The sequence below is a fragment of the Cygnus olor genome, chromosome 1 (assembly GCF_009769625.2).
Source record: "Cygnus olor isolate bCygOlo1 chromosome 1, bCygOlo1.pri.v2, whole genome shotgun sequence".
Taxonomy (NCBI): domain Eukaryota; kingdom Metazoa; phylum Chordata; class Aves; order Anseriformes; family Anatidae; genus Cygnus; species Cygnus olor.
Window position 1 is genome coordinate 74,671,444 of NC_049169.1, and position 25,743 is coordinate 74,697,186.

Below are 25,743 nucleotides of genomic sequence, written 5' to 3' on the forward strand. Positions count from 1 at the left end.
CTTTTCCCATGCTGTCTGACCTTTTTTTTTGACCATTTCCTTTCTGATCTTATCTGACCATTTCACCTCAGTTGCCTGACCTTTTCTCAGACCATCTTCCCTCTGACCTTGTGTGAGCTTTTTTCCACAGGTTGTCTGATCTTCTTTTCTTTCCCTTTGCTTATTTACTTTTTCTTTTAATCTTCTTTTCTGTGACCTACTCCATTCCTGTATTCCTCCTCTCTCATCTTCCTTTCCCTTCTATTCTGATCCTTCTCTAAGACCTTTTTGCTCTAATGTTGACCTTCATTGCCCTTCTCCTCTGTCTCCTCAAACTTTGTCTCTAACTTGTTTTTTCATCTTTCACGTCCACTGGGCTTCTCTTCTTTGACTTCTCTTTTGACCTTTTTCCTTGTGTTTTCTGACTTTTCTCCAACCTTCTGTTCTCCTCCCTGATCTTCTCTTTTATCTCTTCTCACATCTTTTTTCTTTCTTTTTCTTCTGTCCTTCACTGTCTGTCTCCTTGCCTCTCTCCTTTACCATTCTCCCTAATTTTCTGAAGCACTGAGCTACATAACGGAAACATTTAGAAATAGAAACATGCTTTTGGACTGGAGTGGTTTTGTTTGTTTATTCTTTTTGGGGGGCCAGGGGAGTGCTAAGGGCTCTTATACCTGTGTGAAATGCTGTTTAGTTCTGCATTTTTGCTAGAGGACTTAGGAGGACAAGAGGAAAACCAAGCGCATTTCCATTTTGCCTTGTAATGTCTGCTTTATTTTTTTTCATTTCTACAGAGAATTCACTGATGTACATTGTGTCTTACTTTGTACATAGCATGCTGAGTTTTTGAGAGGCTACAGAAGTCACAGAATTCCCATTGCTAATATTTGCTTTCTATACTGTGTTAACTGAATGGCAGGAACAAGGTGCAATTGATTGATTGGTGCATGACAGAAAGAGGAAGAAATATATTATACTCTGTCATTCATTTTGGGAAGAAAGCACACTTCTAACTTCTAATTACATGTGCCAAAAGGAAAACATGGCCTCAGACTTTAAAAACACTTCCTTTGAAGTGTCAAATTGGGTTAACTATGTAAGTAGAATCACCCTGTGGTCTGCTGCATGAGACAGACTGTACTTGATAGTACGTGTGATTTAATGACTGTTAAACAGGTGAACCACAGAACAGCTGAGGGTGGAAGGGACCTCTGGAGATCACCTGGCCCAACCCCCTGCTCCAGCAGGGCCACCCAGAACGGGCTGCCCAGGACCACGTCCTGGTGGCTTCTGAAGATCTCCAAAAAGGAAACTCCACGACCTCTCTGGGCAACCTGTGCCAGTGCTCTTGTCACCCACACATCACAGAGGGGTTGCTGATGTTCAGAGAGAACCTCCTGTCTGCCAGTTTGTGCCCACTGCCTCTTGTCCTGGTACTGGGCACCACTGAAAAGAGTCTGGCTCTGTCCTTTTTGCAACCTTCATTCAGGTATTTGTACACACTGAGATTCCCCTGAGCCTTCTCTCTTCTAGGCTGAACAGGCCTAGCTCTTAATAAGCCTTTCTTCATAGGAGAGATGCTTCAGTTCCTCAGTCACCTTTGTGGCTCTGTGTTGGACTCTTTTCACTATCCCGTTGTCTGTCTTGTACAGTGGGGCCCGTAACTAGCCACGGTAGATGCCAGAACTGGACACAGTAGCATGTAAAATATGTCTAAAACGGGCAAAGACAGATTCCTCGTGTCTGAATGTGCCACAGAGCAACAGCTCTCAAAACTTTGAGCATTAAAACATTGTCAGTTCTTAGAACTTCTGACAGGAGCTCACATAACAGAGCTTACAACTGCAAATACTGTTTGAGCTGTCTGGTTGCACAGAGCAGATGCAGACTACTTAACATTGTCTAGCAGGTCACCAGTGAGCCACACTTATGAAACTGTTGAATATGCCATGCTGTACTCTCTCTGATTGTTATATTCCTGGTTAGCTTTTCTGTTTATACTTACAGTATAGTTTACCTCAGATTTCCTGGTGTGGAAAATTCATAATAGCTTTTCATAAGACAGAGTAATTTGTGTAATGAACTGGTGTCTGGTACATGCATTTTTGACATGCAAAAGCCTAAAAGTCTAAACATCTAAGTAACTGAACTGTTTAATAGAATAACAGGCTTTAACTAAAAGGTTATTGGGTTTTGTTTGCTTTTTAAGACTTTGAGAATGCTTTAATATGCATATACTTCAAGATGATGGCTAAAAAGACTTTTACTGATAAAATTCTCTGTTATTTGGTAAAGAAGTTAGAGTAGGACACTGGAGTGGTAGACTAAACTGCATATTTGTAAGTGGTAGTGTAGAAGATAGATCTTGCTGACTAGTAGCAACCAGATGAAAGGAGTCCAAAACCTCTGCAGTTGTACTGGATACTGCCTCAGTCAAAACATCAGTGAATTAGGTCTTGTGTCAAGAATACAAATATATGCATGTAATGTATGTATATATATATCTGTTTTTCTATCATTGCTGTTGCCAGCCACACTGCTTCCTTTCATGTCCTATATTCTGCTGTATTCTGATGATTCTGTTTTAAACCAAGTCATGGCCAGAGTGACAAATGCAGAAGACTTCAGTAACTTACACTCTTCCTGTCAAGGAATCACATTTACCTCAGGACCTCAGTCTATGCAAAACAGAGCATTGTTGTGTGGCAGCAAGCAGCACTCAATTAAATCAGCTGCAGGTTTGTACTGAAATCTAAATTTTCATAGTCCTGGGACTCTGAGCAATAGAAGGATTTTGATTTAGAGGACAAGATCTGTGGACTCATAGCTAGCCTTGACCACTCAGTACTTTCTGCCATATTTGCATCAGAGTCAGTGGTGCATTTTAGTGTAGCAAGCTGCAATAGCCAAGGAACACTTGTGACATTGGGCATTTGGGACACAGTTCCTTCAGCACTTTGAGAGAAGTCATCCCACACAAGTATACCATATTTGCTGGATCCTGTAGACATTAGATCCAGATTTTTTTTGTACTGATGGAAAGAGGGTGGAAGAGGAAGCCATGTCTCTTCTCACCCCACACTTATTCCACCTGTTTGTAGGGAAAGAGGGTCTTAATTTTATTCCCTTCTCTGAAGTCCATTGGTTCTTTGGACTATTGTCTCATTTATATTCTTAAATCACTACAAGTTCATTGTTGCCAGTTAAATCATATTACCAAACTTGATACATGTCTTGTTGTTTGGGAACTCATTTTTAATGATGTACACTTACCACAGAAAATTCATTTTCTGGAGTAGTAAGATTTAAAGTTTGTGTCAATCAAGTATGAATTTGCTGTTAATCCCAAAGTGGACATTCCTCTTGCAAGTAATTTTTAATTATTATCATTTAAGGCTTCCTCCATCATGGCTCATGTCACTTTTCTTCCTCTCCTTGCCATGTAGCTTAAGATTTAGGGTTAGTCATAGCAGAGGTAAGCTGTGACAGCTCTGTTGAATTCACCAAAGCTTTATCCAGCTGTGCATTTGAATACCTTCTTTTGTCAAAAAGGCTTGGAGTCAAAATGAAATGTACAAGACATCCATGATTGTATCCTTTCTGTGCAAGAAAGGGATGAGCATTAAAAAAAAAAAAAAAAAAACTTGTCTCCCATAAAACTACAGCAAAACTGTAAATAACAAGAAGCTGTATTTTGCCGTCTTGCTTCCTGTAAACAAGTCTTCTTTTGAAGGCAGTTATGTTTTGTTTAACAGCAGATCCTAGATTAAACTTTGGAAAAAACATAAATGCATATGAACTGGCCTCTAGGTTCAGATTTGTGCACAGAATCTCCATTGATTCAAGTGGTAGGTAATTAAATGCTCATAGCTGTGGCTGAACTTGGCTCGTGAATCCGAAAGAAACAGGCCTTCTGGGCCTTATGTAGTTCTCACTCAGGCCCACCAAGAGTGGGAGGTGTAACACAAGGTTATCTCTGTAAGCTGCACTGCACTGTCAGGTACATCTACTCTTTCTGTTGCTCGGCCTGTTTTTTGAAGGAAAGAGGCTGATGTGCACTAATATACATGTCAACTGTAGGCTCCACATATGAACAACAAATGCTAAACCCACTAGTATGTGATACCTGTACCCAAATCTCAGTAACCAAATAAAATACAGGGCAAAGAGATCCTGTCTGAGGTGGCAGGACACACCTATATGTTGTACTTTATAGATTTTTAACTTTTAAAACTTAAGTTTTAAACCCTTATTATTTTGTTTGTAGTTGCAGAAAGACAGACCTTGGAATCTGATGATTTTCTTAGAACATGATGATTTTATAATAGTAATGTCCAGAAACATTTTTTATTCTGTTGGAAAACAAACAAACAAACAAACAAAAACAGAAGATGGTACATACTACTTTCAGGGATGAAAGATCTCTTAGTAAGCCATTACAATTGTGTTTATTTATTTACTGCCTTCAAATAAGTGGACAAGCAGCAGCTGATTTGCTTATGTGTCTGCAAATAAACTGATAGTGTTGAATTCTCAGAAAAAGATGTGACTTTGCCAGGCTTAGGAGAATATGATGACTACCTAATATATTTTTCAGCTATGTCTGTGAGTTCTGTCCCAGATCCTACCTTATTCTCCTGGGACTTTGGGCAGATCTTACTTCAAAAGACAACTGAAAAAGAAGATGAACTGAAAAAAAGCATTTTAAATGCTTGATGTTGCTCAGACCCTGACAGTCACAAAGGATGAATTCAGGAGTGTGACTGAAATCTTTCTTTTCTGTCTAACAGAAGCTCAATTTGATGCTGTGCTGGCAGAGGTATGCTAAGTCATTGCTGTTTATAATAATTTAGAGACAATTCCTATTTCTTAGGTGCAAAATTTTCCCATGTTTCAATGGGAGCAGATTCAAGACAAATATTATTTAAAAGATGTTAGATATGGTTGAAATCTTATATGAGTAGTTGAAGTGAAAGTAATAGAGAACTTGCAAAAGTAATGTGAACTAAATTCTAAAATTTTGTTCTAGGAGGATTTTGTCTGTGGCTTGTCACTCTAGTTGAAAGAGTTGCCATTTACTACCAGATTTTGCAATTAAAAACAAGGACATTACTCAAAGCTTAGTCATAAACATGCAGTGTTATGAGTGTGCATAGATTAGGTTGTGAACTCTGAGATGTACCAGCTGCTTTTTGTCTCGACGGCGGGGGGGGGGGGGGGGGGGGGGGGGATAGTCTCAGCACACTTCTCATACTTGTGAATTTATAAACCATAGTCAGAGATAAGACTTGAAGGAGTGTTGGGCATTTATATGGTAATGTAACTGACACATTGAAAAATGGGGAGGATTCTCATGCACAATCTGCACCAGTGTTATTGTACACCTAAATTTTTGTCCTGAAAATGTAGGAAACTTTTATCTTCCCCGCCCCCCGCCCCCAGTCTATGCTTTGTTTTTTGTAGCTTAAAATGCAAACATAATAGCTCAGCTCACCCATATTAAGCGAATCAGTCTGTAAAAGTCTAAGCACATTTCAGCTAAGCTTGATGTTAAATTCTTTGATTATATAGTCCCTAAATAGTCATTAGGGGGACATACGCACCTGAAACACTTTAAATATTATTTTGGATCAAGAGAAGGTGCTGATAAGAATGAATATGCTTTCATATATGCACATGAAAGATAAGAGCTAGAGATGTGAGAAATCTCTATTTCACACTATGAAAAAACTTGCAGACTTTCATGTTTGGGGGGGGGGGATTACCAAGTTCTGCTTAATTGTAGACAACTTGCTGAGAAGCAGTCATGCAAAATATACATAACAAAAGCACAATTATAAGATACTTATTTTTCTTAAGGAAAAGAATAAATTAATAATGCAAATGAAGTATTTAAAAATATTTGATATCACTATAGAACTTACTCTTGTATTTATGCATGTATTGATCTATGTATTTTGAAATACAGATTCCAAGTATTGGCAAAGTTACTGTGCCCTATCTTGACTTCCTGTCAAAGTTCACTAAAGTTGCAGAAAGTATCAGCGTGCTAAAAAGGTAGGTGTTCCATATTATGCAGTCAAATTGCTCCTGACTTGTAGTCACAAATCACTTGTGAGTTTTCTAGCTCTCAAAGCAGGGTCTAGCTGCTGATGTGAGCATCTAGTAAGGTAGACATATAATAAGTTCTTTTCTAGAAATGTTTTTCCTGTATGTGTAATTGCCATAGTTGCCAAAGGAATGTTGACTAATTGCCAAAGGGAAAGGAATGGTCTGTTAAGCCACTGATCTGCTACTGGAAAAATATGAATCTTTAACACTAATCAGCCTGTTAACTAAATTAACATTGTAAATTATTGTGTATGAAAGAAATCATAGCCAGTGCAGTTTGATAAAGACTCAAAAACATGCCACTCAACTTGAAATGCCTTTAAGTGAGACACAGAAGCCAAGAGAAGAGACCCAGTAATGGGAAAGTCAGGATGTTTCAGAGTTCAGACCTTCAGGAGTAAATAACTTGATTTTGTCAGCATTTCCAGTGCAAGTAATTTTTCTACAATAAAACAAAGAAGATGCCATCTATGTGTGAACAGGGATTAAGTTTGGATTCTACTTTTTTAATGAAGGATAATACTTAAGAAGTAAAATGAAAAGTAGATCCATATTCTACATAAAAATAATAATAAAAATAATTTAAAAAAAAAAAAGTGCTCTCACAGTAGCTTTCTTAGTGGAGCCCTAATATTTTTTCACCACCACCCCTTGCTACTCCCCTCAGTGAAATATAAAGAATGTAATTTTGAAAAGGGATCTGCAAGAAAATTGTTCTTTCTCCAAAAAAATTTTTTGTAAATTCCAGTCCAACTTTATTCCCAGCAAGTGCAAAGCTACGAAAACTCTCAGACAAAGAAAGAATGAAGGAGTGCAATACCAGGGATACAAAAATAGGATTAAGACTTTGAAAGGAGGCAGGAGGAAGAAGAGGAGCAGCAAAAGAAAAGCAGAAAAAAAGGAGGGACTTTTTCCTAGAGACACAGAGGAGCTTAAAAATTCTAATTAATTAGTGAAAACTAATTAAATAACAAATGGGGGATCTTTTCTGGAATAAAAGGTTAATCTTTTCTTTATTACATGGGACATAATAAAATGGTAAATCTTTTTATACACTTAGGGTTGAATTTTCCTCCAACACTCAAGGAGAATAAGATGTTACTCTTGATTTCCTTTTAAACTCACTAAAATGTAGAACGGATCATTGTTTGAAGATTTGTTTTTTGGCCGGCTAGAGATCTTTTGTTAGAGATCTTTTCTGAAACTCTCTGCAGTGTAGAGAAGTAAACATAACGGTAGGATTGTGAAAGCTATCAGAAACAGATATCTGTATTTCCACCACTGGAGGGCAGTACAGGTGCTGTTTTCCAGAAGTTTTGCTAGGAGGAATTATGAGATACTTTCTCTTCCTGTTTAAAACTCGAGCAATTCCACTGAATTAAGAGGCTGAAAATATGGCAAAAGTTGGCTTTGAGAACTCCATACCACAAAACCAGATATGAATAACATTGTGCAAAGCTTTTCAGAACCAGTTACTTAAGGCTGAAAGCAGAGACAAATACGCAGAGACTAGAATTTTGCACATGTAGAGGAGCTGTAGAAAGTAGACTTGGCTGGTATTTAACTCTGAAAATGACCTGGCCTGTTGCAAGTCAATGGGATGAGGAAATGGAAGTAAAGCAAGGTAATATATCTTTTTATTTTTAAAAAGATTTTTCAATTTTTCAAAGTTACTGGTGACAAATAGGTACAAATAGATTTCAGTTGTGCTCGGGGAGAAGGGGAGGAGGCATGTTTATAGTTCTGAGGAACACTTGATGAGAGAGAAAAGAAGGGAGAACTAGCACTATAACTTTCTTGACCTTGGGACTCCTGTGTCATCCCAAGGGCCAAATACAGCAGCATATACGTATAGATATATCCTTGAACAAAAAATATTCTACACTGTCATCACACTGGTGGAAGAGGGACAGCTGCCACATCTCTGTTCTGCTCAGGGATCCAAATTAGTGATTTTTTTTTACGAGCAGTGCAAAGCTGTGAGAAACAGCTAGAATCAAGGTAGGATTGAGCCACCTTCTTGCATTTGTAGTTCTTTGCATGCCAAGCAAAAGCTCTCCCATTCATGTCCCTACAGTGGTCTTTAACAGTACTGTTATGCACTTGTGGTTTATTTTCATCTATACTATTTTTGTGTTTTCAGATCAAACAGCCAAGGTTGCCTGACAATGACATTAAGGCAGCTGGAATTAACTGCTCAAGGAGAAAGTATGTTGACCAGGGTAACAGCAGAAACCACATGCTGGTATAGTAGTTCACTTCAGATAATAAGTAGATGGTGCTCTTGATTTATTGCTATCAATTTAGTAATGTGTATAAATGGATGTTGCCCTGTTGTTGCATTATGAAGATCTTATCATTTAGGTATGCTTATAGTGTTTTATTATTATTGTTTTGCTAAAGTACAAAGTGTTTTAAGTCTCCTCTCTAATCTATGCTATAAATCTCTTTTTAGCATCAAAAAGCTAAGTACTCTCCTCTTTCAAGCAGTCTCGTAACAAATCTCTGGCATAGGACTGGCATAGTCCTACTGTGATTTTATTTCTTCATTACTAGATGCTGGTGGCTTGAGTAACAATGCTTGTTTTATATAAGAAACTAGATTCTCCATACCAGTACGATTTCTGAAATCATTTAACTCTTTGCAAGACTGGTATAAAACATTCAGTCACATCACAAGAATAGTATTTTAACCATTTTGTACTCTTAAAATTATTCATCCACCTGAGAGCTCAGGCTACTTAAATCTCAGACAGTATTGAACAGCATCAAAATACTTCTTTAAATTGGGGAAGATGTGGTGGTGTGACTATGGGAAACCTAGACTTACTTATTTCACAAACTGAGCCACAAAAACCTGTCCATCAGTGTCACGATCTTGTTATATTTGGACATTTTCAAGTTAACCTGTAACCTGATGTCACATATTATGTCTGATTGAGAGAGGGAGTTAGGAGAATCTTAGCAAATAGAGATAGAGCGCTGACAGTATCAAACTAGTGGATGCTACTTAGTGTCTTTGCTAACTATTGTGCATTCTGCAAATTAATTAAAGCAAGAAGACTTGGGCCCCTTACCAATGTTAGTCTCTTGATAAGAGTGTGAGCCTATCTTAAGAAACTGGCAGAAACCGGTCCTGCGGATGGACAAGAGCCAAGGAGCAACTGAGTCTGTGCAAAGACAAGCGGTCAGCTAACGGTGACAAGGAAGAGTCATCAACCTTCATCCCCACGACCCCCAGCGACCACCACCAGGAGACACTGCGCAAGCGCAGATGGGAGGAGCTTATGGAAATGACTTCTTGAACTAATTTTAATATGAAGCGGGGACAGGTTATGCGTATATATAGGTGCATTGTGAAACTTCATGCATATGTAACTCTTTACTGCATATAACCATGGCAAGTTGCCGCGTCACGTGCGCATGACTTTGGTGGGACTACCCCTCATGCTGCCCATCACTGAATAAACATACCTACTTTACAATCTTACTGATTGTGGAGTCCGTTTTCTGCTAGTCATGATAATAGTTACTATTTGCAAGCACACAGAAAATATTCCACGCCTTCTAGAGTATTGTGTGACAGTTTATTGCCTCTACTATAAGACCCTTCATAGAAGGAGAAATACATTAACCATAACCTGATGTAAAATCCAAGAAAAATTCAACCTCCTGCTGTGCTTGGCATGGGCTTGGCCTGTAATTTGGGAGGGAGAAATAAAATCTTTCTGATTTCAGAGCTGTTATTACACCTCAGGGCAGTAGTAGTATTTGCAACCCATTTGCTTCCCTTCCACTGAGTAGGACATCTGAATATATCCTCACTCTAGTCTGAATAAAATATTAACATATCGCAAGGCTGTTAGAACAGATTGTATCCAAGATGATCTTTTCTCACTGTAGAAAGGCCTATCAATCATAACTAGGTATAGTTGTTATTAATGTCATAGCTTTTATTCATTTGGCTATATGCAGCTAACTGAAGAGTAACATTTAAGTTTTCATGTTAAGTATTTCCTATCACAAAAGAAAGAGATGAAATATCTTATTACAGAATTTATGTATTGAAAATATCCTCTGATGTCCTAATTAGAGGTCTGCTACCTTAAATTTACAGGGTTCTATTATATTTTAATAGATTTGTGAAATATAACTATTATATATATTTTGAGTACATTAACAAAAAACATCATTAACTTAAGACAAGGTTACTGTTACATATGTATTTCAGGAACCATTGAGTTAGCTAAGTGCTGCAAGATATTTAAATACATGTTGTACACAGATAATTATTCAGATACACCAAGAGTTCATACGATCTTTTAAATATTCATCTGTAACATTACACAGGTAATTCCCAAGCTAAACCCTATTCTGCTTCTTTTTAGATGCCCATCATCAGTCAAGGAAGGATACGTTTATGTTGGTGACTGGGTTCTAAATTTGTATATACATGAAGGAACTTAAAAAAAAATGCAATGTTCTCAGTTCAGAAAAAGAATAGTAATTTTTCCCCTTTATAGGCAGAAAGCCACATTAGGCCCACCTACCACACATACCTGTATTTAGACATCATAACCAATGTGATGGCTGAGATCAAGAAGGCAGCAGGTGGTTCAGAGCATCATCTAGTTAGTGAAAAGATATAGCAGAACCAACACCTGAAAAACAGTCTTGGATTTCTCATCACTGTCCTGCACTTAAATTCTAGCCTTGCTGACAATTTATTTAATCAAATGATTCAAACCTGTCCTTGAGTGTTTTTTATGACACCAAAATTATTTGTTGTATTTGTAGAAATCAAGCCTTACTGCCTTTGTAGTTATTACTACCTGCTCAGTAAAGCAATGATAAGCTAGGAAAAGATTTTGAATATTTCAAATGCCAGGTCAAAGCTCTAAGTTTTGTTTTGACTACAGGAGTCTTTCCATCATTTCTAGTCACATGCAATAACACGTTACTACTGAAGGTTGCTGTCTTGAGAAGAACAGGTTTAAAGAGTGGGGAGGAGGGGAGTTAAAAAACATAGTGATCAGGAAAGAGAAGTAACAGCAGATTGTAGGAAAATGACCACAATGTTTAGGATCCCCAGTGCTGTCTTCTATGCAAAGAACTAAGCCTAGGAAGGAGGGCCAAATGCTGAACAGATGTGTGCCTGGAAATATAAATGATGGTGCATGACAGAGCTTTTGGTTTGTTTTTTTTTTTCTAGTGGCTCAGTGATTGTTCAGGGAGGTAAGGCAGCAATGAAGTTAGGATAGTTATGCATTTCTTTATATATGGGTAACAAGAACCAGAACTTTAATATAGTTCCAGAAGCCTAGACCCTTCATTTCCATAATCCTGTCTGCATGCTGCTTCCCTGGCACAGCTAAGACCTGTTCAGTAAAGGGTGGCTCATCTTCTAAGCACCCAAGTCTGCCTTCTTTTTGTCTATAGAGTATGGTTTTGCTGGTTTGGTTGCTCAGACACCAAAAATAGGGATAGGATTTGTTCCCCAGTAATACTTGCAATGATGTGTCACCACAGAAAGGAGCCTAGACTTCAATGACAGTGTTCCTGAATGTTAAAAAAATAAAATTGCTCAACAACATAAAACTTTTTTTTTTTTAATATCAGCATAAGGACTCTTCTGAAGTGAGTCAGTCCCTCCAAATCATAGTGTCTTCTTAAGAAAAGAATTCAGCAAGTAGGAAATAATGAAAACTCATTGTCAGAGTGCAAAGATGGCTCTGTATGCATGTGCACATCCATTTTATATGGAGGTCTTTCACTCATAGCTGGCTTGTGTGAGTGGAAATATTAGCTAAATTCAGACCCTGAGTGTTTCTCTTTAAAGATGACTGAAGTACTGGGATTGATTCATGTCTACAACAGGTCTGTTCATGTAAAGTGCAATGTAAAGAGGACTGGAAATTGATTTATTTTGTATACTTGTAGCACAAATTTCAAGGTATCTAAAAACTGCTAGTGGGTTATAAAGAGCTATCAATATGAACAAGCATCAGGCCCATATATATTCCTCACTCCCCCTACTCTTATCTCCCCTTCCCCATTAATTTTTCATTTTATGTTTATGAGAGTCTGAAAGTAGTCTAATTCTTTTCTATCTGGTTTGGGTCTATCTTTACCAGCTGGTAAATAGGAAATGTTCACTGTAGGAAGCCAATACTCTGCAGAGTGTAAACAGATGGAATCAATATAAAGTGACAAGTTAGACTGTGCTACTGAGAATACAAAGCCAAAACTAAGAGCATAACAGTCATGATACTTATTTTGTTCCAATTCATTTGGTACTGAATAGCACTTCATATATGCACAGCTGTGTCCTTCCGTTTTTTACTTTCTTTCTTCTGGTTTGATGATGACAATTTCAAAGAAAAACTTTAATTAAAGATTTTACACAAAATGGCCCAAAGTAGAATACAGGGAAAATGAGCACTGATGTGTTTATAGCAAGAGAAGAATATTTCTCAGGCATTTTTTCTTTATTTTTTAACAAAACAAACAAAATCTGATGTGTGTATCTCTGTGTGTAATATGCAAGATTGATAGATCTTTGCAGACTGAAATCTTCCATTTGGCAATAAAGCACATAACCATAACTCTAAAGGCTTCACTGTCATCCCTTTTTTTTATCCTGGTGCCTGTTACTGCAGGATGCCAGGAAGGGCAAGAAATCTATGTTTACACTTCTGCATGGTCTTAAGGGAAGGGGACAGTCAGACAGACAGACTGCTACCGCCAACTGTCAGGTTGTCCTGAGGTAGACTGGAAGCAGAATGACTGAGGGTCTCCCCTTTCCTGCCCTGTCCAGTTTGTCCAACATAGAAGAGTGCACCTCCTCCACTCTCAAGAAGGACATTTTGGCTACTGGATCTGATGCAGTCCCTTTAGGAATGGTTAGAAGGGTGGTAAGCTTCCAAGCTCTTCTATATTGCCTTAAAAGCACATCTGAGCACTAGTCCTTTTGCCAGAGAGAATGCCAGGCATTATAGTGTGGGTTTTACTTTACTAATTTATGCATTTTTGATGCATTTTCACAAAAATGGAAGGAAGCAGCACGTTTTACCACTCTGTCCCCTACTTACTCCTTACAACGTATTTCTGTAGAATATACTATTGCTGCCTTTAAATTTCTGCGATTTTTGCTTTCTTGGAAAATAATAACCCTAGATTTCCCATATGTTGTTTATTAGGGTGACTGTGCAGCTCTAGTGAGGGGTAGCAACCACAAGTTTGAACACAGATTTTTGATTCTGATTGCCATGTCAAGGGCAAGCAGCTTTTGTCCCTGCAGAAGAAATGCTAGATCTGTCCCAGTCTCCTCCATCCATATCATAGAATCATCACCGAATCACAGAATCATCTAGGTTGGAAGAGACCTCCAAGATCACCTAGTCCAACCTCTGACCTAACACGTTAGTCCTCCACTAAACCATATCACTAAGCTCTAAATCTAAACATCTTTTAAAGACCTCCAGGGATGGTGACTCAACCACTTCCCTGGGCAGCCTATTCCAATGCCTAACAACCCTTTCAGTAAAGAAATTCTTCCTAATATCCAACCTATACCTCCCCTGGCGCAACTTTAGCCCATTCCCGCTCGTTCTGTCACCAGGCACGTGGGAGAATAGACCAACCCCCACCTCACTACAGCCTCCTTTAAGGTACCTGTAGAGTGTGATAAGGTCTCCCCTGAGCCTCCTCTTCTCCAGGCTGAACAATCCCAACTCCCTCAGCCGCTCCTCGTAAGACTTGTTCTCCAGACCCCTCACCAGCTTTGTTGCCCTTCTCTGGACTCGCTCGAGCACCTCAATGTCCTTCTTGTAGCGAGGAGCCCAAAACTGAACACAGTACTGGAGGTGCGACCTCACCAGAGCCGAGTTCAGGGGGACGGTCACTTGCCTAGCCCTGCTGGCCACACTGTTTCTTATGCAAGCCAGGATGCTGTTGGCCTTCTTGGCCACCTGAGCACACTGCAGGCTCATATTCAGCCGACTATCAACCAATACTCCCAGGTCCTTCTCTGCCAGGCAGCTTTCTAACCACTCATCTCCCAGCCTGTAGCGCTGCTTGGGGTTGTTGTGCCCCAGGTGCAGGACCCGGCACTTGGCCTTGTTGAACCTCATACAGTTGGCCTCAGCCCATCGGTCCAGCCTATCCAGATCCTCCTTCAGAGCCTTCCTACCCTCGAGCAGATCAACACATGCACCTAACTTGGTGTCATGTTACTTACTGAGGGTGCACTCGATCCCCTCATCCAGATCATCGATAAAGATATTGAAGAGAACTGGCCCTAGTACTGAGCCCTGGGGGGACTCCACTAGTGACCGGCCTCCAACTGGATTTACCTCCATTCACCACAACTCTTTGGGCCCAGCTACCCAGACAGTTTCTAACCCAATGAAGCATACGCCAGTCCAAGCCAAGAGCAGCCAGTTTCTCAAGGAGAATGCTGTGGGAAACATTGTCAAAAGCCTTACTGAAGTCAAGGTAGATCACATCCACAGCCTTTCCCTCATCCACCAAGCACGTCACTTCGTCATAGAAGGAGATCAGGTTCATCAAGCAGGACCTGCCTTTCATAAACCCATGTTGACTGGGCCTGATCGCCCGGTTGCCCTGCAAGTGCCGCAGGATGACACTCAAGATAATCTGCTCCATGAGCTTCCCTGGCACTGAGGTCAAACTAACAGGCCTATAGTTTCCTGGGTCTACCTTCCGGCCCTTCTCGTAGGTGGGCGTCATATTTGCTAGCCGCCAGTCGACTGGGACCTCCCCTGATAGCCAGGACTGCTGATAAATGATGGAAAGCGGCTTGGCCAGTTCTTCCGCCAGTTCTCTCAGCACCCTCGGGTGGATCCCATCCAGCCCCATCGACTTGTGTACATCTAAGTGCTGTAGCAGGTCACCAACCATTTCCTTGTGGAGGGCCACATCCTGCACCCCATGCCCTTCCACCAGCTCAGGGTGGTGGGTATCTCGAGAACAACTGGTTTTGCTGCTAAAGACTGAGGCAAAGAAGGCATTAAGCACCTCAGCCTTTTCCTCATCTCTCGTCACTAAGTTTTCCCCTGCATCCAGTAAAGGATGGAGATTCTCCTTAGTCCTCCTTTTTGTGTTAATGTATTTATAAAAACATTTTCTGTTGCTCTCCAGAAACCTCCTAGACTGCTTCCTCTGAGCTGTATTGCATTTCCAGGATATGTCTGGGAAGTTGAAGTCCCCCACAAGGACAAGAGCTGACGATTTTGCAACTTTTGTCAGCTGCCTGTAGAATTCCTCATCCATCTCCTCATCCTGGTTTGGCGGTCTGTAACAGACCCCCACCAGGATGCTTGCCTTGTTGGCCTTCCCTCCGATCCTAACCCATAGGGACTCAACCTTATCATTCTCAGACCCAGTCTCGAGTTCTATAACATCAAAACACTCTCTAATATAGAGAGCCACACCACCACCCCTTCTGTGCTGCCTGTCCCTTCTGAAGAGCCTATAGCTAGTCATTGCAGCACTCCAGTCATGGAAGTGGTCCCACCACATTTCAGTGTTGGCAACCAAGTCATAGCTAGCCTGCTGCACGATGGCTTCCAGCTTCTCCTGTTTGTTGCCCATGCTGCGTGCATTAGCGTAGATGCACTTCAGCTGGGCCATTGCCTGCTCCCCTGGCCCTGACATTGTTCTCCCTGGCACACCTCTGTTGTGGTTTAGCCCGGCTGGCAGTCAAACACCACACAGCCGTTCGCTCACCCTCCCCCCTCCCTCTCCGGGATGGGGGAGAGAAACGGGAAAGTGAAGCCTGTGAGTTGAGATAAAGACAGTTTATTAAGACAGGGAAAAGAATAACAATAATAATAATAATAATAATAGTATTAATAGTAATAATGTGTACGAAATAAGTGATGCACAATGCAATTGCTCACCACCCGTTGACCGATGCCCAGCCTATCCCCGAGCAGCCGGCCCCCCCTCCACCCCAGCTAGCCACCCCTATATATTGTTCAGCATGACGTCAGATGGTATGGAATACCCCTTTGGCCAGTTTGGGTCAGCTGTCCTGGGTCTGTCCCCTCCCAGCTCCTGCTGCATCCCTAGCCTGCTCGCTAGCAGGACAGAGCGAGAAGCTGAAAAGTCCTTGGCTTGGTGTAAGCACTGCTCTACAACAATTAAAACATCAGCATGTTATCAGCGCTCTTCTCATTCTAATCCAAAACATAGCACCCTGCCAGCTACTAGGAGGAAAATTAACTCTGTCCTAACTGAAACCAGGACAGATATCCACCCCTTATTCCATACCATTTATGTCATGCTCAGGTTACACTCTTTCCAATACCTTCTAATTAATCACCATTTTCATCTATGATATATAGCAACCATGGTAGCGATGACATACAGTGTTATATGATAATTAACGTACTATAATTCAACTCATGGGCTATTCTCACCCAGTATTAGGTCCCCTTTAGGTACACACCGGACCTCCCCATTCTCTTGCATTACCCACCAAGTGCATCCAGGTCCCTGAGCAAAAGCAATCCCACGAATGGGCTTGCCTTTTCCTGAGGCGGGAGTAGCCCAGACTGTCTTACCCAGCATGTTTCTTACGTGCACTACAGGAACTTTATCCCCTTCTACAGTGTGTAACAGGTTTGATTGGGCAGGTCCAGCTCGGTTGGCAGATCCTCTAGTATTGACTAACCAGGTGGCCTTTGCCAAATGTGTTTCCCAATTTTTGAATGTCCCAGCACCCATTGCTTTCAGTGTAGTCTTTAACAGTCCATTGTATCGTTCAACTTTCCCGGAGGCTGGTGCATGATAAGGGATGTGATACACCCACTCAATACCATGCTCTTTGGCCCAAGTGTCTATAAGGTTGTTTCGGAAATGAGTCCCATTGTCTGACTCAATTCTTTCTGGGGTGCCATGTCACCATAGGACTTGCTTTTCAAGGCCCAGGATAGTGTTCCGGGCGGTGGCATGGGGCACAGGATATGTTTCCAGCCATCCGGTGGTTGCTTCCACCATTGTAAGTACGTGGCGCTTGCCGTTGCGGGTTTGGGGGAGTGTGATGTAATCAATCTGCCAGGCCTCTCCATATTTGTATTTCAGCCATCGTCCTCCATACCAGAGAGGCTTTGACCGTTTGGCTTGTTTAATTGCAGCACATGTTTCACAATCATGAATAACCTGTGCTATAGTGTCCATGGTCAGGTCCACCCCTCGGTCACGAGCCCATCTGTATGTTGCATCTCTACCTTGATGGCCTGAGGTGTCATGGGCCCATCGGGCTATAAATAATTCACCTTTATGTTGCCAGTCCAGGTCCACCTGAGCCACTTCAATCTCAGCAGCCTGATCCACCTGCTGGTTGTTTTGATGTTCTTCAGTAGCCCGATTCTTGGGCACATGAGCATCTACACGGCGTACCTTTACAACCAGGTTCTCTATCCGGGCAGCAATATCTTGCCACAATGCATCAGCCCAGATGGGTTTGCCCCTGCGCTCCCAGTTGTTCTGCTTCCATTGCTGTAGCCACCCCCACAGGGCATTTGCTACCATCCATGAATCAGTATAGAGATAGAGAACTGGCCACTTTTCTCGTTCAGCAATATCTAAGGCCAGCTGAACGGCTTTCACTTCTGCAAACTGACTCGATTCACCTTCTCCCTCAGCAGCTTCTGCAACTCGTCGTGTAGGACTCCATACAGCAGCTTTCCATCTCCGATGCTTTCCCACAATACGACAGGACCCATCGGTGAACAGGGCATATTTCTTCTCATTTTCTGGTAGCTTGTTGTACAGTGGGGCTTCTTCAGCACGGACCACTTCCTCCTCTGATGATATCCCAAAGTACTTGCCTTCTGGCCAGTCCATAATCACTTCCAGGATTCCTGGGCGACTGGGGTTTCCTATTCGAGCCCGCTGAGTAATCAGTGCAACCCACTTGCTCCATGTAGCATCAGTTGCATGATGTGTAGAGGGGACCCTTCCTTTGAACATCCAACCCAGTACCGGCAGTCGGGGTGCCAGGAGGAGCTGCGCTTCAGTACCGACCACTTCCAAAGCAGATCGAAGTCCCTCATATGCTGCCAATATCTCCTTTTCGGTTGGAGTATAGCGGGCCTCAGATCCTCTGTATCCCCGACTCCAAAACCCCAGGGGTCGACCTCGAGTTTCCCCAGGTTCTTTCTGCCAGAGGCTCCAGGTGGGACCATTCTCCCCGGCTGCGGTGTAGAGCACATTCTTTACATCTGGTCCTGTTCGGACTGGCCCAAGGGCTACTGCATGAACTATTTCCTGTTTAATTTGTTCAAAGGCTTGTCGTTGCTCAGGGCCCCATTCAAAAGCATTCTTCTTACGAGTTACTTGGTAGAGCGGGTTTACAATCAGACTGTAATTTGGAATATGCATTCTCCAAAACCCCACGACACCTAGGAAAGTTTGTGTTTCCTTCTTGCTAGTTGGTGGAGACATAGCTGTTATTTTGTTGATCACATCCATTGGGATTTGACGACGTCCATCTTGCCATTTTATTCCTAAAAACTGGATCTCTCGTGCAGGTCCTTTAACTTTATTTTGTTTTATGGCAAAACCGGCCTTCAGAAGGATTTGGACTATTTTCTTCCCTTTCTCGAAAACTTCCTCTGCAGTGTCACCCCACACAATGATGTCATCGATGTACTGCAGGTGTTCAGGAGCCTCCCCCTGCTCCAGCGCAGACTGGATCAGTCCATGGCAAATGGTAGGGCTATGTTTCCACCCCTGGGGCAGCCGATTCCAAGTATATTGGACTCCCCTCCAAGTGAAAGCAAACTGTGGCCTGCACTCTGCTGCTAGAGGGATGGAGAAAAATGCATTAGCAATATCAATTGTGGCATACCACTTGGCTGCCTTTGATTCCAGTTCGTACTGGAGTTCTAGCATGTCCGGCACTGCAGCACTCAGTGGTGGCGTGACTTCATTCAGGCCACGATAGTCCACTGTTAGTCTCCACTCACCATTAGACTTTCGCACTGGCCATATGGGACTATTAAAAGGTGAATGGGTCTTGCTGATCACTCCTTGGCTCTCCAGTTGATGAATTAGCTCGTGGATGGGAATCAGGGAGTCTCGGTTGGTGCGATATTGCCGCCGGTGCACAGTTGTGGTAGCGATTGGCACTTGCTGTTCTTCAACCCTCAGCAACCCCACAACAGAAGGGTCCTCTGAGAGACCGGGCAGGGTAGACAACTGTTTAATGTCCTCTGTCTCTAAGGCAGCTATGCCAAAAGCCCAGCGGAACCCTTTTGGGTCCTTGAAATATCCTCTTCTAAGATAGTCTATGCCAAGGATGCACGGAGCATCCGGGCCAGTCACAATACGGTGCTTTTGCCACTCATTTCCGGTTAGACTCACTTCAGCTTCCAATACAGTTAACTGCTGGGATCCCCCTGTCACGCCATAAATACAAATGGGCTCTGGCCCTTTACAGCTTGATGGCATTAGAGTACATTGTGCACCGGTGTCTACTAGAGCCTTATACTTCTGTGCATCAGACGTGCCAGGCCATCGAATCCACACAGTCCAATAAACTCGGTTGTCCCTTTCCTCCCCCTGGCTGGAGGCAGGGCCCCTCTAGTCCTGGTCAGAATCTTCATTTCTGTGTTTAAAAGACTGCCTGCTAGAAGTTGGAGCAGCAAACTTTTCAGAGAACCTCTTTCTCCCAATTGTTTTCTTTTGCAACTCACGTACCCGTGCCTCTAGGGTCTCAGTAGATTTTCCATCCCATTTTCTCATGTCCTCTCCATGGTCACGTAGGTAAAACCACAGGGTGGTGCGGGGTGTGTACCCACCATATTGTCTTCTTTGCACGGATGCACGTTTACCCCTAATAGCCGAGACGCTGGTTTGTACAGGTGGGGAAGAAAATACACTCTCTTTAAGTTGCTGGACCTCTTCAAAAAGTTTCTCCAAAGTATTCTCTTTTAGTTGGTGGCCACTGGTTCGTTCAGGTGGGGGGGAACATAAATTCTCTTTAAGTTGGTGGACCTCTTCAGAGAGTTTCTCCACAGCCGAGACGCAGGCCTGTAGGGAAGAGAAGAGACTTCCTTCGTACTCCCGGAGTTGTTTAGCCATGTCACCCACTGTGGGATCTTCACCGTTTTTCCAGGTTATTATTGCCAATGTGCTGGCCCATGTTGATGGTGCATTCCGTACAAACTTCCGCCATATGGGTCGAGTACACTGGACTTCATCTGGATCTGTGGATGTTTGTGCATCGTCTAAGTCCTTATAAATTACTTCCCGTACGGCTAATTCCCTCAGGTACTGAATTCCCTTCTCCATGGTGGTCCACTTGACTGGTAGACATACAAGTTCTTCCTTGTAGGGATACCTTCCCTTCACAGCTAACAGGAGACGCCTCCAGAGGCTGTGAGATCGTGCTCCGTCTCCAATTGCTTTGTCAATGCTTGCATCTCTAGCAAGGGATCCCAACCGCTTGGCTTCCCTGCCCTCTAATTTCACACCATTGGCTTCAGTGTCCCAGCACCGGAGCAGCCAGGTGACAAGCTGTTCACCTATACAGCGACCAAAATCTTTTCGCACATCTCATAGCTCACGCTGGTATAGGGTTCGGGTAGTTACTGTTGACTTACTGACATCCTCATCCTCATCTTCATCCTCCTGCACACTTGATGGCCCAGCCTCGTCTTCTCCACACCCAGACTTAGCAGAAGACTTTCTGCGTTCTAAACGACCTGAGTCTCTATACCATTTTTAAACCTTTTCTACAAGGGCAACTTGCACTGCTACAGCTCGCCTCTTCGACCCAGCCACAGGGTCTGCCACAGGGGTTGGAATACCCTCTGCAGGGGCAGCTTGCACTGCTACAGTTCGTTTCTCTGACCCAGCCACAAGGTCTGCCACAGGGGTTGGAGTACCCTCTGCAGGGGCAACTTGCACTGCTACAGTTCATTTCTCTGACCCAGCCACAGGAGTGGGAACGGCTGCGGGAGCTGGAACGGCTGCGGGAGCTGGAACGGCTGCGGGAGCTGGAGCCGGGACGGCTGCAGGAGCTGGAACGGCTGTGGGAGCCGGAACGGCTGCGGGAGCTGGAGCCGGGACGGCTGCGGGAGCTGGAACGGCTGCGGGAGCTGGAGCCGGGATGGCTGCAGGAGCTGGAACGGCTGTGGGAGCCGAAACGGCTGCGGGAGCTGGAGCCGGGACAGCTGCGGGAGCTGGAGCTGGAACGGCTGCAGGAGCTGGAGCCGGAATGGCTGCGGGAGCTGGAGCCGGAACGGCTGCGGGAGCCAGGACTGGAACGGCCGCGGGAGCCAGGACTGGAACGGCCGCAGGGTCTGTCACTAGGTTGATAGTAGCATCAATTGCAGCTCGATAGGCACAAGCCAGACCCCAGCATGCCACAGTGATTTGTGTCACTTTGGAACTGCCAGAGTCATGACACCTTTTTTTCAAGCATTCTACCAGTTTTTTAGGATTTTGCAGTTGTTCAGGGGTGAATGTCCAAAACACTGGAGGTGCCCACTGCCCTAGAAACCTGCCCATATCCTCCCACACTCCCTGCCACTCGCAAATATCCCGCCTCAAGACAGATCTCCAGATGAGATTCCTAAGTAGTTGTTTAACCTTAAACAAAACCTGAAGCGCATTCAGGAGACATAACAACAAGAACATGCTGGTCTGAGTATCCCAAGGATATTCAACATCTTGGAGAGCTACCGTAACTAGCTCAGGGGATAAGAGGGTGGTGAAGGAGGAAGGGAGAGTGAACAGGTATGAAAAAATATCTTCCCCTGTCCCCTCCAGAGACTGACTCCCTGATGAAAAAAGGCAATAGGTGTAATTGCTAATAGTTTCTGAGATATGGTTTCCGAAGTATAGAGTCAACGACAGTGCTGAGTACAAATACCAGGTTAGAGTCATGACCAGATACCTCATCATTTCATAAGCCATCGTTACACCACACAGTACCATAACAATCTTAAACCAGGGCCCGGAAAGGATAAACAGCATGACAGGGAGCACATACAGAAAGTAACTTGCTATAAAACTCAATTTGGGAAACAGGCACAGCAGACTTGAGATTAAGGCAATCAACATTGTGACTAGCAACTATTAAGCAGGTCGAATACTTATACCAATTTTAGTTTAACACACTCTGGTCAAATCTGTCGATATCTCAACCCTTCGAGCCCCACGTTGGGCGCCAAATGGACTGTTGTGGTTTAGCCCGGCTGGCAGTCAAACGCCACACAGCCGTTCGCTCACCCTCCCCCCTCCCTCTCCGAGATGGGGGAGAGAAACGGGAAAGTGAAGTCTGTGAGTTGAGATAAAGACAGTTTATTAAGACAGGGAAAAGAATAACAACAATAATAATAATAATAATAGTATTAATAGTAATAATGTGTACGAAATAAGTGATGCACAATGCAATTGCTCACCACCCGTTGACCGATGCCCAGCCTATCCCCGAGCAGCCGGCCCCACCCTCCACCCCGGCTAGCCACCCCTATCTATTGTTCAGCATGACGTCAGATGGTATGGAATACCCCTTTGGCCAGTTTGGGTCAGCTGTCCTGGGTCTGTCCCCTCCCAGCTCCTGCTGCATCCCTAGCCTGCTCGCTAGCAGGACAGAGAGAGGCTGAAAAGTCCTTGGCTTGGTGTAAGCACTGCTCTACAACAATTAAAACATCAGCATGTTATCAGCGCTCTTCTCATTCTAATCCAAAACATAGCACCCTGCCAGCTACTAGGAGGAAAATTAACTCTGTCCTAACTGAAACCAGGACGAGCCTTATTCCCTCCCCGTCTCCCTTCCTACCTAGTTTAAAGCCCTCTCAATGAGCCCTGCCAGCTCCTGTGCTCGTGTCTGTTTTCCCCTTCAAGACAGGTGGGACCCATTTGCAGTTAGCAGGCGGGGTGCCGAGTAAAGCACCCCGTGGTCAAAAAAAACAAAATTTCTGCGTTGGCACCAGCCTCTGAGCCACCTGTTTATCAGGTGGGCTTTCTGAGTCCTCTCTGTACCCCTCCCTGCCACTGTAGGGATGGAGGAAAGCATGACCTGTACTCCCGCTCCATCTACTAATCGTCCCAGTCCCCTAAAGTCCTGTTTGATAGCCTTCAGGCTTTTCTCTTCAATATCATCACTGCCAGCCTGGACTATCAAATGAGGATAGTAGTCAGAGGGGTGAACGAGGTTATGAAGCTTTCTGGCAATGTCCCTGACCCTGGCCCCAGGGAGTTAGCAGACTTCCCTACGGGTAGGGTCAGGTCGACAAATAGGGCCCTCTGTTCCCCTGAGAAGGGAGTCACCTACAAGGATCACCCTTCTTTCTTTCTTAGTGGAGGCAGTCCTGAGGCGTGGAGTTGACTTCCTCGCCCTAGACATCCTCCTGGGTAGACTGTTCCCCTCATCCTCACTCACCAGTCTCTCAAGCTCCAGGGCCTCAAACCTGTTGTGTAAGGGCACCTGGGGAGGCAGGGCCAGTAGGGAGGGGGGTTGCCTGAGACGTCGAGCAGGGACCTGTTTCAATTCCTCCTCATCTCCTACGTCCCCTCCCTCTGCTCGACAGGGCAGAGGGTCCACCACTGTTTGGGGTGTCTCACCCCGGTGCCTTTCCTTCAAGCCTTGCAGGGAGTTGCTCCACAGGTCTATCTCCCGCTCGCACTCCCTGATGGCCCTCAACCTCTCCACCTCCTCCTTGAGCTCTGCCACCAGGCTGAGCAGATTGTCCACCTGCTCACACCTCACACACACGGTGTCTCTGCTGCCCTCAGATGGCAGCAACATGCTCAGGCACTCCGTGCATCCAGAGACCTGAACTGCCGCATTTTTGAGCGGGCACTCAGTCTGGGTTGCCACAGACTTTCTAAAAAGAGCTCTCTGCCTAGTGATGACCATGGCGGTTTACCTATAGGTAAGCAGCCGATAGATGAGTTGTTCTTGTGAGTGGGCCGGAACGCTCTGCCCTCCCTGAGAGAACTGCTGTGCAAACTGCCGCGCCTCGCCCAAACTGCCACACCTCGCCCTGTTTGCCTGTCCTGGTTGCCGCGCTCCCTAGGGGCTGCTTTTGAATGTCGGGGAAGGGGGTGCTGCTGGCTCCACCTACGCCTCATCAGCCTCCCTCACAAGGGCTGCTGGGTCCTGGCGGCTCCCTCGGCTGCTTCGAGTGGCCTTGATGCAAAAAAGCCCTGCCCGCCTCGATTCCCGGCTCCGCAGCAGAGATCACCCAGTTCCAAACCTCCTGCCATGGGCAGGGACATCTCCCACTAGGCCAGGTTGATCAGAGCCGCATCCAACCTGGCCTTGAACACCTCCAGGGATGGGGCGTCCACAGCTTCTCTGGGCAACCTCTTGTCTCTGCCTCAGCACCCTCAGAGTAAAACATTTCATCCTTATATCTAATCTAAATCTGCCCTCTTTTAGTTTAAAGTCGTTACTGCTTGTCCTATCACTGTATTCCCTGATAGAGATTCCCTCTCCAGCTTTCCTGTAAGCCCCCTTTAGGTACTGGAAGACCACTATAAGGACTCCCCAGAGCCTTCTCTTCTCCAGGCTGAACAATCCCACTTCCCTCAGCCTGTCTTCGTAGGAGAAGTGTTCCAGCCCCCTAGATAGGGCAAGGCATTGCAGCACATCTGTGTGGATCTTCTCTGCCTCCTTATCGAGCCTGCTGCCTTGTCTGCAAACACAATTATTCTCCTAACTTATGTTAGAGGCCTGATTTTCTCAGGGATTCCCTGAAAGCTCTCTCAGACCCATTCAACGCCAGAAAGACTGTGTGTGTTACTGTAGGCAGAATTCAAGAGTTGGGGCTAATGGAAATGCTTGGAAGCCCCTTTCCAGATCTCCATGCTGCCCTTATCAAATACCATAAGACACCAAGCAAGTTCCATAGAGGCCGGGAGACTGAAGCAACATGGAATCATAGAACATGCTCCAGGGCCTGGATGTCCTTCTTGTAGTGAGGGGCCCAAAACTGAGCACAGTACTTGAGGTGCATCCTCACCAGAGCAGAATACAAGGGGATGATCACCTCCCTGGTCCTGCACATGTGGTGCAGGTGGTACATTACAAGACGTGGTTGTTGAGGAAAATGCCTCGATATACAGTGTTTGGCAACACATGCATTGCAAGCAAAATGAACTTCAGTGATTAGAGGCAGGAAATCTTCTGCATAAGGGTATGCTTGGAACTTATTTCTGTTGCAGTGCCTCTAGAGGTGTTTTTAATGGATATCCTTTGTACTCCTAAAGTATATGAAAATATTTCCTGAATATTTTCCTGAAGTATGTGAAGAAATTTTAAATATCCATTGTCTTCTTTCTTCCCAAGGGATCCCCAAGTGCTTCACATGCATAAATGCCACTGAAATGCAGTCACTGCTGGGGTGGGGAGCAGCAGCCAGCTGGCATGTGACAGTGACAACAGAGAACATCATGCCAAAGACACCATGGCAAGGCCCTGTGGTTGCTAAAAGTGCTGTGATATCACTAATACTCTGTAGAACAAACAGGAACATTTCCTCTAATGTCTCTGCTGAAAGATTTGGATAGCATAAATTGGTTGGTACTTAGCTTATTTAACCTGTAAAGACAAGTGTTTGTATCAAACTGGCAGGAAAATGTGCCACCAATGCCAGAAATCACAAT